The sequence below is a fragment of the Arachis hypogaea genome, chromosome 6, assembly GCF_003086295.3.
Source record: "Arachis hypogaea cultivar Tifrunner chromosome 6, arahy.Tifrunner.gnm2.J5K5, whole genome shotgun sequence".
NCBI lineage: Eukaryota > Viridiplantae > Streptophyta > Magnoliopsida > Fabales > Fabaceae > Arachis > Arachis hypogaea.
Window position 1 is genome coordinate 3,946,875 of NC_092041.1, and position 12,259 is coordinate 3,959,133.

The window sequence follows — 12,259 nt, forward strand, 5'->3', positions numbered from 1 at the left end:
TTGAAGATCGAGTTATTTTACAAATTGAAGAAGATGCTTAATTCTGCAAGTTTGATTTAAGGGAGGCAATGTTGATTAAAATTTTAAATCAACTTGCATCACTAGAATTTTCATGAAGAGTTTTTGAAGTCAAAATGGTCAAAGAAGAAGCAAAATTTTAGTTGAATACAATAATCATCAATTGGCTAGATATTGCTAGAAGCTAATGTTGGAAGCTTGAAGATTTTTGAAGAGCATTCAAGAGAGTAGTATACCTACAACATTCTACAACATTGAAGAAATTCAAAATCAAATTGAATTGAAATTGGAAGTTAAGCAAATTAGAAGATTATGGAAACTACATGAATACAAGTTGAAAGAAGATTCATGAAGCCAACTCATAAAATAGTAGTCATTACAAAATTAAGTTGTAATTCATAAATTATTATTTTAGTAGAGAAGCATTGCCTATATAAAGGCACATATGCCTTGTGAAATGTATGTGTGTGTTCCATAATGAAATGTGTATGTTTTGAAATGTGAAAATTCTCTTCCTTGTTTTATGAGTGTTAGTGAGTTTGAGAGATGAAAAATATGATAGTGTCATTTATATGAGTGAATGATCCTAGGGCCAATTAGTTGTGGGTATTATACTTACACTATTAGACTTCAACAATTTTTGCATCACTTTCCACACTTTGTTGTTCCTTTGGACCACATTGATGAACAACAAAGATTCCAATGAGTTCAATGTGACTAATTCTGCTTCTTTTAAGACCGCATTGTCTTTGCTTGAGGAAGAAGCAACCATAATATCCTTCTTGAATCCTTTCAAAGGCTTTCTGAATTATTGCCTTCTTGATCTGTTTCCTTGATGCAATGTATTTTCCAACCTCAATTGAGATTCTATCTTTGGCTTTACTTCGCCTGCAAAAAACTGACTCGAGCTCACACACGCTTTCCCTTGATTCCATCTAATAGTTCATGGATGCATTCTCCTGCCAAAGCTTGTTGTGAATGCACTGATGCAGATCTTGCAAGACACTGAGATTCTTGTTTATCGAAGATGATGACGATGACAGGATGTTGCTGCGAAAAGGAAGAGAAATCTGTGTTTGTTTTCAAAAATTGCCATTTTTTATTTCATGTGATCAATAGCACGAGTTGTTGTTCTAAACAGAGAATATCTTATATCTATATATAGCAAAATTGTTGAGGAGACAAGAATAATATTTTTCTTTTAAAATATCGCAAACTTTGATCTTATAATCTTGAAGCTACCACAGCATTGTTTGGTAAATGCTTCCTACAAGCCAAGCTTCATGTTGAGTCTGCAGCGGAATTTTGACTTCTAATAGCTACAAAGTAATATGAAATTGAACACTACTCACAATAATGCACTCGCTATATAAGAAAAGGAAATAAAATAAAATAATAATAATAATATGAAAAGAAGATGTGAGTATATATAGTTGTTATTGTTGATGATGATTGAATTGAAATTCTACAAACGTTTATATAGTGGTTATATGCTATAATTTCAATGGATAGAAACAAAACTTTCCTATAATAACTCTTAGCCTTCCTTTTCTTAGCCTTCCTTTTCTTTCTCTCTCCCTCACAATTCTCCACCTCGTTCACAATTTGAAATCTATGCAAATTTTGGACGATCAAAGAATTGTATTCGTATTCGGTTGCATCATTTGACAATGACTGCCTAACATGGAACAATATTGAGTAATTTCAAACAGTGTTGGAACTTGCTTCCTGACACCACTTTAGTCAACATGTCAGCGGGATTTTCATCCGTGTGTACTTTTACAAGAGAAATGTCACCTTTCTCCATAACATCACGCACGAAGTGATATCTAACATCAATATGCTTGGTACGAGCATGATGAACCTGATTGTTAGCCAAATGAATTGCACTTTGACTATCACAATTCAGATCCACGCAATCTTGCTTCAACCCCAAATCATCTAGAAGACCTCTTAGCCACAATGCTTCTTTCACCCCTTCTGCTACTGCCATGTACTCAGCTTCTGTAGTAGATAGTGCCACTGTAGCTTGTAACATCGATCGCCAACTAACTGGAGCACCTTGTATTTTATATACATAACCAGTCGTAGAACGTCTTCTATCTAAATCACCAGCATAATCAGAATCAACAAAGTCGCTGATTTGACATGATTTTCCATTAAAGCATAAACCTGTGTCAATGGTGCCCTTCAAGTATCTTAATATCCACTTGACTGCTTCCCAGTGTGCCTTACCCGGGTTTGCCATGAACCTGCTAACGACACTGACTGCCTGTGAAATATCTGGGCGTGTACATACCATAGCATACATTAGGCTACCGACTGCACTAGCATAAGGTACATTTTCCATGTAAGCCTTATCCTCTGCTGTTATGGGAGATTGTTTACCAGAGAGCCTAAAATGTGGAGCCAACGGCGTTACCACTGATTTAGCATTTTTCATTTCAAATCTTTCAATGACGCGCTCAATGTATCCTCTTTGGCTCAAGAACAATTTTTGGCTTGATCTCTCCCTTTTAATTTCCATGCCTAATATTTTTCGTGCAGCACCCAAGTCTTTTGTTTCAAATTCTTTACCAAGTTGAACCTTTAACATATCTATCTCTACCTTGCTCTTAGAGGCAATAAGCATGTCATCCACATATAATAGAAGATAGATATAATCACCTCCAGGAAGCTTACAAATGTATACACAACAATCATAATTACTTCTGGAAAAACCTTGTTTTAACATAAAGGAGTCAAATCGCTTATACCATTGCCGAGGAGATTGTTTCAATCCATATAGCGATTTCCTCAAGCGACATACCTGACTTTCTTTACCCTCAACCTTGAAACCCTCAGGTTGATACATGTAGATTTCTTCTTCTAAGTCACCGTGCAAGAATGCAGTCTTCACGTCTAGTTGTTCCAACTCAAAATCACCATGAGCGACAAGACTTAAAAGCACCCGTATGGAAGTGTGTTTCACCACAGGAGAAAATATCTCATTGTAATCAACACCTTCTTTCTGTGCAAATCCCTTTGCTACTAACCTAGCTTTGAATCTTGTACCATCTGACTTAGTAGGATCTTCTTTTCTTTTATACACCCACTTACAACCAATTGCAGTTTTTCCCACGGGCAATGGGACCACATCCCATGTCTTGTTCTTATGAAGAGATTGCATCTCTTCCTCCATAGCGACAAACCAACTCTCTCTATCTTTGTCTTTGATAGCCTGTTTGAAGGTGACCGGCTCATCATCCTCCACTGAGAGTGCATAATCTACCAGGTTTAGCTGCCCATAATGTCTCAAAGGCTTGTCTGACCCGAACTTCTGAACAAATTTATAATTCCTCTTTGGCCTAGTAGATGCCAAAGAATCCTGCTGCTGCTGTTGTAATGCATGTGCATTTTCTCGCTGAATTTCCTCATGATCAAGTTCATCTTCTGCGTCATCTCGAGTAGCATTAGGATGCTCCACCTGAACATTATTAGAGTCTATTTGTTGGTATTTAGACTCTATCTCCACCACTTGAGTATTTGAAGTTTTTCCAACATCACCATCATCTGGCACCACATCTTTAGACAAAGCTACCATAGATCGTTCATCAAAGGTAACATCCCTGCTAATTACAAACTTAGAATCATTTACACTCCAGAGGCGATAGCCTTGAACCCCTCTTGGATACCCCAAAAAGATTGCCTTCTTAGCTCTATCATCAAGCTTATTATCTTTAACATGATAGTAGGCTGTGCATCCAAAGACTCTGAGTTTCTCGTAATCTGCATGTTCCCCTGACCATACCTTATAAGGTGTGTCTCCATCTAGAGAAGAATGTGGGGATCGATTCACTATGTAGCAAGCTGTAGCAATCGATTCTGCCCACCATTCTCTGCCTAACCCAGAATTAGAGCGCATACACCTTGCCTTTTCAAGTAGCGTACGATTCAGTCGTTCGGCGACTCCATTCTGTTGTGGTGTTTCTCTAACTGTCCAGTGTCTTGTAATGCCTTCTCGGTCACAAAACTCCTTGAAAGCCCCATCCGTGTACTCTGTGCCATTATCAGATCGTAGAGTTTTCAGCTTCCTACCTGTTTGGTTTTCAACCATTGCTCTCCATCGCTTAAAAGTATCGAATACCTCATTCTTATGTTTGAGGAAGTAAATCCAAACATACCTGGAATAATCATCAACAAAAGTAACAAAATACCTGGAACCACCCTTGGAAGTAACTTTAGCCGGGCCCCAAACATCAGTATGCACGTAGTCTAACAACCCTCTGCTTTTATGCTTGCTTGTAGAAAACTTCACCCTATGTGCCTTTCCATACACACAATGCTCACAAAATTCCATTTGTGGTTTCTTCATATTCTTCAGCAAACCTTGTCCACAAAGCAATGATAGACCTTTCTCTGACATATGTCCAAGCCGCATGTGCCATATTCTCGTGCAATCTGTTTGATCTCTACTTCGACCGATTCCAACTGCTAACTCACCTATAACTGTTGTCCCCAAAAGGGAATAAAGATTACCGTGACGAACTCCTTTCATCACTACCAAAGAACCACGAACAACTTTCAGTACCCCATTTTCCGCAACTATTTTGCAACCATTTTTCTCCAACAAACCTATGGAGATCAGATTTTTCCGCAAGTCTGGAATATGTCTCACATCCTTTAAGGTTCTTACGACACCATCATGCATCTTGATTCTTACAGTACCCAATCCCACAGTTTTACAAGCATGATCATTGCCCATTAAAACTGTGCCACCATTTATGCTTTCATAGGTAGTAAACCACTTCCTATTTGGACACATATGGTGAGAGGCTCCTGAATCAAGAATCCACTTATCGAAGATTTCATAAGATTGTTCTGTCACAGAGTAACAATCTTCCTCATCATTTGAGACGTAGCTTGCTTCTTGCTTTTCTTTTGGGTTGTCGTTGTTCTGTTTCTTGAAAGTTATCTTCTTATTTGGACAATTTGCTTTAAAATGTCCAGCCTCACCACATTTAAAACATGTTCTCTCCGCGTGAGGTCTAGATTTTGTCCTAGACTTTCCACGCTTATTACCTTTTCCTCTTTCATTAGTCCTTCCTCTGGCCGCGAACAATCCTTGTGCTTGATCATTATACTCTCTTCCATTTGAAGATGACATTACACTTGTAGCAACCTTACGTAGATCATCTGCTAAAAGTGATGCCCTCGTCTCATCCATGGTCAGAGTGTCACCCACCAGCATCAATGTCTGCACCAGATTTTCATAGGACTTCGGTAATGAAAGTAACAATATGAGTGCCTGGTCTTCATCATCAACCTTCACATCTATATCCTTTAAGTTTGATATGATCCTGTCGAACTTATTGATATATTCTCGGATTGAGGTGCCTTCCTCCATCTTGCATGTATACAATTTGGATTTTAAGTAGATCCTGTTAGTTAGAGTCTTCGTCATGAAGTTACTCTCTAACTTTAACCAGACGCCTGCTGCAGTTGCTTCTTCGTTCACCAAGAAAGCAACATCCCTCTCAAGGCATAAGATTATTGCAGCCCGTGCCTCAAGATCTAATTCTTCCCAATCCTCATCTTCCATTCCTTCCGGCTTTTTCTCTTTTCCTGCTAGTGCCTTGTGTAACTTTTGTGATATAAGCAGATTTTTCATCTGCATCCTCCAATAGGAAAAATCATTTTTTCCATTGAACTTCTCGATTTCATATTTGCCTACTTTGACATTACTACTAGTAGAAGCCATTATATTCAAAATTGAATTTTACCACTCAAATAATGAATAATATAATGTTGGCTCTGATACCAATTGTTGAGTCTGCAGCGGAATTTTGACTTCTAATAGCTACAAAGTAATATGAAATTGAACACTACTCACAATAATGCACTCGCTATATAAGAAAAGGAAATAAAATAAAATAATAATAATAATATGAAAAGAAGATGTGAGTATATATAGTTGTTATTGTTGATGATGATTGAATTGAAATTCTACAAACGTTTATATAGTGGTTATATGCTATAATTTCAATGGATAGAAACAAAACTTTCCTATAATAACTCTTAGCCTTCCTTTTCTTAGCCTTCCTTTTCTTTCTCTCTCCCTCACACTTCACAATTCATCCCTCATCAATTAATAAATTTTTTATGTTTATCTAAAATGCATGTAGGTGATGATACTAACCATCATCAAGTGGATAGTTTATAATAGTGTCTATTATTAACTCATTTAAAGTGGAATAAAATATTTATTGATTTTATGCATGCGTGTTAGAAAACATAATATTATATTAGCATACTACAGTATTGTGACTCGTGTTTAGATCCATCTGGTTTGGCAGATTATGAGGAGATTCAGCAGATGATGAAGAGGACAACAACCACAATGGAGTGTAAAGCGTGTGTAGGTGTAGGTAGTACACAATGTACATAGTCCCCTAGAATTATTATTCAGACTTATATTACACAAGGTTTGTGGCGCACAAATTCTATTTCAGCTCACAGGAAATATATTTAAAGGAATCACTGGCTAAAAGATTTAGTATAAAAATGCCATGAAAACAGTTAGTAACGACACTGACAATTAAAATTGTCTTAAAATTTTATTTTTTAAAAAATGAAATGAAACTTTTTTTCCATGAAATAGTATATATATAGGGAGCAGAAACGATATTTAAATGTTTAAATTTGTGTAGCATAGACATTGTTCCGAAAGTTATCTAAAACTGGGTTGCTTTTGATTCTGAACGTGAGGTCCAAGCTCCTTTAAGGGCAGCGTCTGACTTCTTTCTTATCGAGGTGTCGCCGTCCAAATTTTTCGTGAGAAGGTGGGAGGTAGTACTTACAAGGGATTCCGATGCTTAAGATAACAAGGGTTTTAAGCAGGTTTTTAGTAAATTGTGTCTTGAATATACTTGAGGTTTTGTCAGTGTATTTATAGTAAAAAGATAACCACCTTTAGAATAGTTTCACTTTTGATGGTGAATGACCGTTCCCTTTATTTTGGGAATTAGTTGAGATCTCCCTTTTAGATAAAGTGGAGAGATAGTAGGAGATATTTCAGGAGTCGGTTACTTATTCAGATAGGTAGAACTACCGTCGTCATGCCCAACCTCATAGGTAAGAGCAAAAGGAGCCATCCTTTTGGGTGGGCTTTTCTTTTTTTTGGGTCTAGCTTAATGTTTTTGGGTTAGGGTATGAACAGTGCCCCTACTTGAGTTCGAGCTTGTATGAGATCGGGTTCAAGCATTGATGGATCTTCCTTCACGTCGGGTAAACCGCCTTTTTGGGGTGAGTTGGACACTCGATGTGTTTTAGGAGGATGAGAGGAATTATGAGATTGTTGTCGCTGATCCTAAGGAGAGGATCTGTTTTTTCAGACTGCATAGGTCAGAGCGGCATTTCATCTATATGTATGATTTTTTTTACTAAGTTAGAGGTTAGCCTTTCTTTTACGGACTTCGAGATTGAGGTCCTCAGGACCTGTAATATTGCCCCCACTCAATTGCATCCCAATTCTTGGAGTTTTTTGAAGATATATCACTTCTTTGTCGGAAACTTGATGTCCGACCTTCGGTTAAGGTGTTCTTCTATATTTTTGTCCTTACCAAGCCTTTTTGTTCCAAAAAATACGGTTGGGTCTCCTTCCAAGCTGTCCAGGGGAGAAAAGTCTTTGCTATCTTTGACGAATCTTTCTATAATTTTAAGAATTATTTTTTCAAGATCCGTTCTGTTGAGGGGGTCCAACCTTTCTTCCTTAGTGAGGGGGATGAGCCTGTTTTTCCTTTATATTGGGAGAAAAAACCTATAATAATTAAGTATAACGTGAACGACTTAGATGAGCTTGATGAGAGTGTAGTCGGTCTGTTCCAGAAGTGTTAGGGTCGAGCTCCCTTTTTGGATACGAAGAAGTTTTAGAGAATCCTAGCCAACTTCAATCCGAACTAAGTAGCTCTCTTTCCATTTTTTAAGTGTAATTTTGTTAGTTTTGTTTTTTTTTCATGGGTAACATGTTTCGATCTTGATGCAGATACGATGACTCCCAAATCAACTGCAATGAAAATACTTCAGACCGTCAGAGAGAATGTTGTCGCTCGGAGCATATAATTGAAAGAAGTGGGTGAAACCGCCGACCTCTCCTTGCCATCGAAGTCGGACTCGGGTGCCTCAACCTCTCTAAAGGTTATTCCCGACCCGACTCCTCAACCGACTCCTCCTCCTTCTAACTCGGCCAAGCCAACAGCCCATCCTCCACCTTCTACTATCGAACCCAATCCCAAAAAATGCAAGACTTCGGAATCAGAAAGTATATATGAGCAGGATTTTGATGTCCTTACTTGGAGTGAAAAGCACATCATTCCACATAGCTTTATCAGTATGGATAATGTTGCCATTAAAAGCCACCTTCATCTCCTTACCTGAGGTAGAGTCCGAACAGCTTACATTTATGCAGCTTTAGCTAGGGAGTTTATTCCGAGCTCCTTGGCTATTTTAATAGTGGATATTTGGCATAAATGATTATATCATTTAAAACATATTTCTTTAGTCGATACAGTTGTCTAGTTGAACACAAATTTTTATTATTTCGACAACTTTCGATGCTGCTTTTTGCTAAGATAGAAAAGACGTCGACGAAGTAGATCGATCCTTTTTGGACCTTTCGTAAATATTATTTTCCTTTAAGTGTTAGCGTTCCAACTTCAAGTAATTGGATTTTTACCAAGTTACTTTTGTATTTCATTTTCGGTCCAACTTGTTTTGAGGTCGGTTCACGAACTGCTTACATAACTTTTTATACTAATTTGTACCTGGTCACTTCATCTCGCTGACCATGTAGGTCGGGCAATGATTTTCGCAATTTTTTGAATTTAAATTAATGCGTTTGAAATGAAAAATCTGGTTGAAAAAATACTTTATTATTAATAAGGGAGAAAGGGTTTACATAAATTTGTTTGCTACTAAGGATTTTTCTTGTAATCCTTAACCCTTGCTATGATGCCTCATTAAAACCCCCTTCAGCGAAATTCTTTTTGAGAAAAAATCATGAAGTCGGTATAAAGAATACACCAGGGAGCAAGGTATGCTTTTCTAACGGTAATACCTCTTCAAGATACATGCATGCCACGACATAGGGAGCTCATTCCCTTTCAAGTCGGACACCTTATAGTAACCTTTTCCTAAGCAGGTTATTGACCTGGGTGGTAGTTATCAAGCGACTTCATTGCGAAGGCCTTACAACGAGTCGCATTGGACGCATAAGCTAGATACATCCGACTTTTAAAATTTCTAAGGTGATGTCTCAGGTCGGTTGTTCCGTGATAGAAATCCATGTCGGGTGTTTTAAAGTTTCTAGGAACCCTGACTCGCATGATCTCTTCAATGAACGGATCCTCCCCTCCGAGAGGACTTTCCTCCCGATCCGTCCGATGACTCCGATTTCGAAGCTCGACTTCTAACTTCGAGAGTTTTTCCTTCACCTCTCTCCGGCGTACTTCCTTTCGTAATTCTCTTTTTGTTTCTCGATGTCGTGTAGCCTCCTGCTCAAGCTGTTCCAATGTGGTGTCCATGTACTAGTTCTAATATCTCCGTCAGATGAGGAGGTTCCTCTGTCTCGGCTGAGTGGACTTCTGAGTGGATTCGATGTGGATGGGAGTTTCCTGATGTTCCTTTCCCATAGGGGGGCGCTTGTTCTTTCCCGTGGTGGGGGTAGTGCAAGTGCTCGGCCATCATTGTGATGTTCTGGCTTGAACTCAGATGCAGCACGTCCATCTTCTAATTGTTCGTCCGCCATGGTTGGATGTAGACCTCTACGTCCCCGGCAATGGCGCCAATGTTCCGAGGATTACCTTAAACTGGGTTACTTTTGGGCCTCCAAGCTCCTTTAGGAATAGCGTCCGACTTCTTTGTTGTCGAGGTGTCGCTGTCTAAGTTCCTTGTGAGGAGCTGGGGGTGGTACCTACAAGGGACTTCGATGCTTAAGTTAGCAAGGGTTTTAAGTAAGTTTTTAGTAGATTGGTCTTGAATATACCTTAGGTTTTGTGAGTGTATTTATAGTTGAAGGATAACCACCTTTAGAGTAATTCCACCTTTGATAGTGGATGACCGTTCCCTTTATCTTGGGAATTAGTTTAGAACTCCTTTCTAGTCTAGATAAAGTGGAGAGAAAGTAAGACATATTTCAAGAGTCAGTTACTTATTCAAATAGGTAGAACATTGTCATCGTGCCCGACCTCTATGAGGTTGCGTAAGAGTAGAAGGAATCATTCTTTTAGGTGGGCTTTTCTTGTTTTTGATCCTGGCTTAATGTTTTAGGGTTAAAGTATGAACAGACATCATTGTCATCATGGCCAAAATATTATTTTAAAAAAATACTACATATACACAAAATTAACCATAATATATTCATATATAAATACATGTATTTTTTAATATAATATCAATCTATGATGCACGGACACTGACATGGATACGGGACACTATGGTATGGGACACGGAGACACACAATTTTAAAATCTTATAAACATGGGGACATATATATATAGGATTAAGTACTTTTTTCATCCCTAAAGTCTGAGATTAAAATCAAAATTGTTCCCGACCTTTTTTCCGTATTAAAATCATCCTCAACGTTACAAAACCTTATAAAATTGTCTTTTGTCCATAAATAATATTTTTCGGACTATTTTGCCCTTAAACAAAAATAAAAAACCCTCCTTATCCTCACCACTAACTTCTACATAATCATCATCATCGCTATGCACATCTCTCTCTCTCCCTCTCCCTTTCCTCATTACCATCACCACTACCATCATAACCATCACACTTTCTTTCTTTCTATTACCTATTCATCATCCTAAATAACTATCACCCACCCACAAACTAAATTCAGCAACAGCAACAACCAAATTCAGCAACAACAAATTCAGTAACAAATTCAACAATTTTAACAAATTCAGCAACAACAACACACTTTTAGCAGCAACAACAACAACAAAATGAATCAACAGCAACATCCACAAAATAAATCAACAAAAATTTCAGATTTAACAACAATTTAGCAATAATCAACCGCAACTTCAGATCCAAAATCAGCAACAACAGAAATTAAAAAAAAAAAGAAATGATGTATATGTTCTTCAAAACTTAAAAAACAAAAAAAAAAAGAAGAACAAAAAGAGGAGGAAGCAAGTGACGGTGTGGGAACTTACTGCCATCAACCTCTAGCCGCCGCACCCTCAGTGCGCCGGTTCTACCCTCCTTCTTCCTTCCATTCTTTTCTTCTTCCTCTTCCTTCCAACTACCACCCACCGTCGCCATTCGTCGAAAGCCAACAGCCACTACAAGCGTCGCCTCACCCTTCCTAGAACACGTCACAGTGCCACCATGTCAGGGGATTTGAAGCTGAAGACGAAGAATTCGAAGACGTTTCTATCGATCCCACCACTCTCCGCTTTCTACCTTCCCAACCTCTCACAACTGACCTCACTCCTCCTACCCCCATCGATCCGCAACCCGATCCCAAACCCGCACCTTCCAATCTCTCGAAAGTGCCGCTCACCACCTTCGATTTCGACGAGGATGAATTCGAAGGTCTCTCCATCGAACACCCCTCCTCCGATCTCAATGATTCTCACTCCAATTCTACCTCCCCTCTCACCGCTTTAAATTCTCTTTGCCTCTTTTGTTTTTTATTTTTATTTTATAATTTTTTTTAGTTAAAAGTAATTTGGTGAGGGAGAATATAAGTCTGGAAAAAAGAAAGAAAGAAAGAGGCTCGGTAATGATGATAATTGATGAAGCTAGGGAGGGGAGGGGGAGGTTTTTTTTAAAGGTAAAATTGTCTGAAAAATGTTGTTTATGGATAAAAGGACAAAGTTATAATGTTTTGTAACGTTGATTGTAATTTTAATATGAAAAAAAAGTCGGAAACAATTTTGAGTTTGACCCAAACCTTAAGGACGAAAAAAATACTTAACCATATATATATATATATATATATATATATATGGAATAAATTGTAATGATATTTTCATATTTCATTAATATTAAAATATAAATTAATTTTTTAATTATTTTTAATATTTTTTTAATTATATAAAATATTTAAAATATTTTATTTTAATAAATAATAATATATAATATTTATAAATTTATTTCAACAATACATTTTAAACACGTAATGATATTCAAATATGTCCAAACATGTTGAATTTTTTATTTTTAATTAAGATACAGTTGGATACAATAG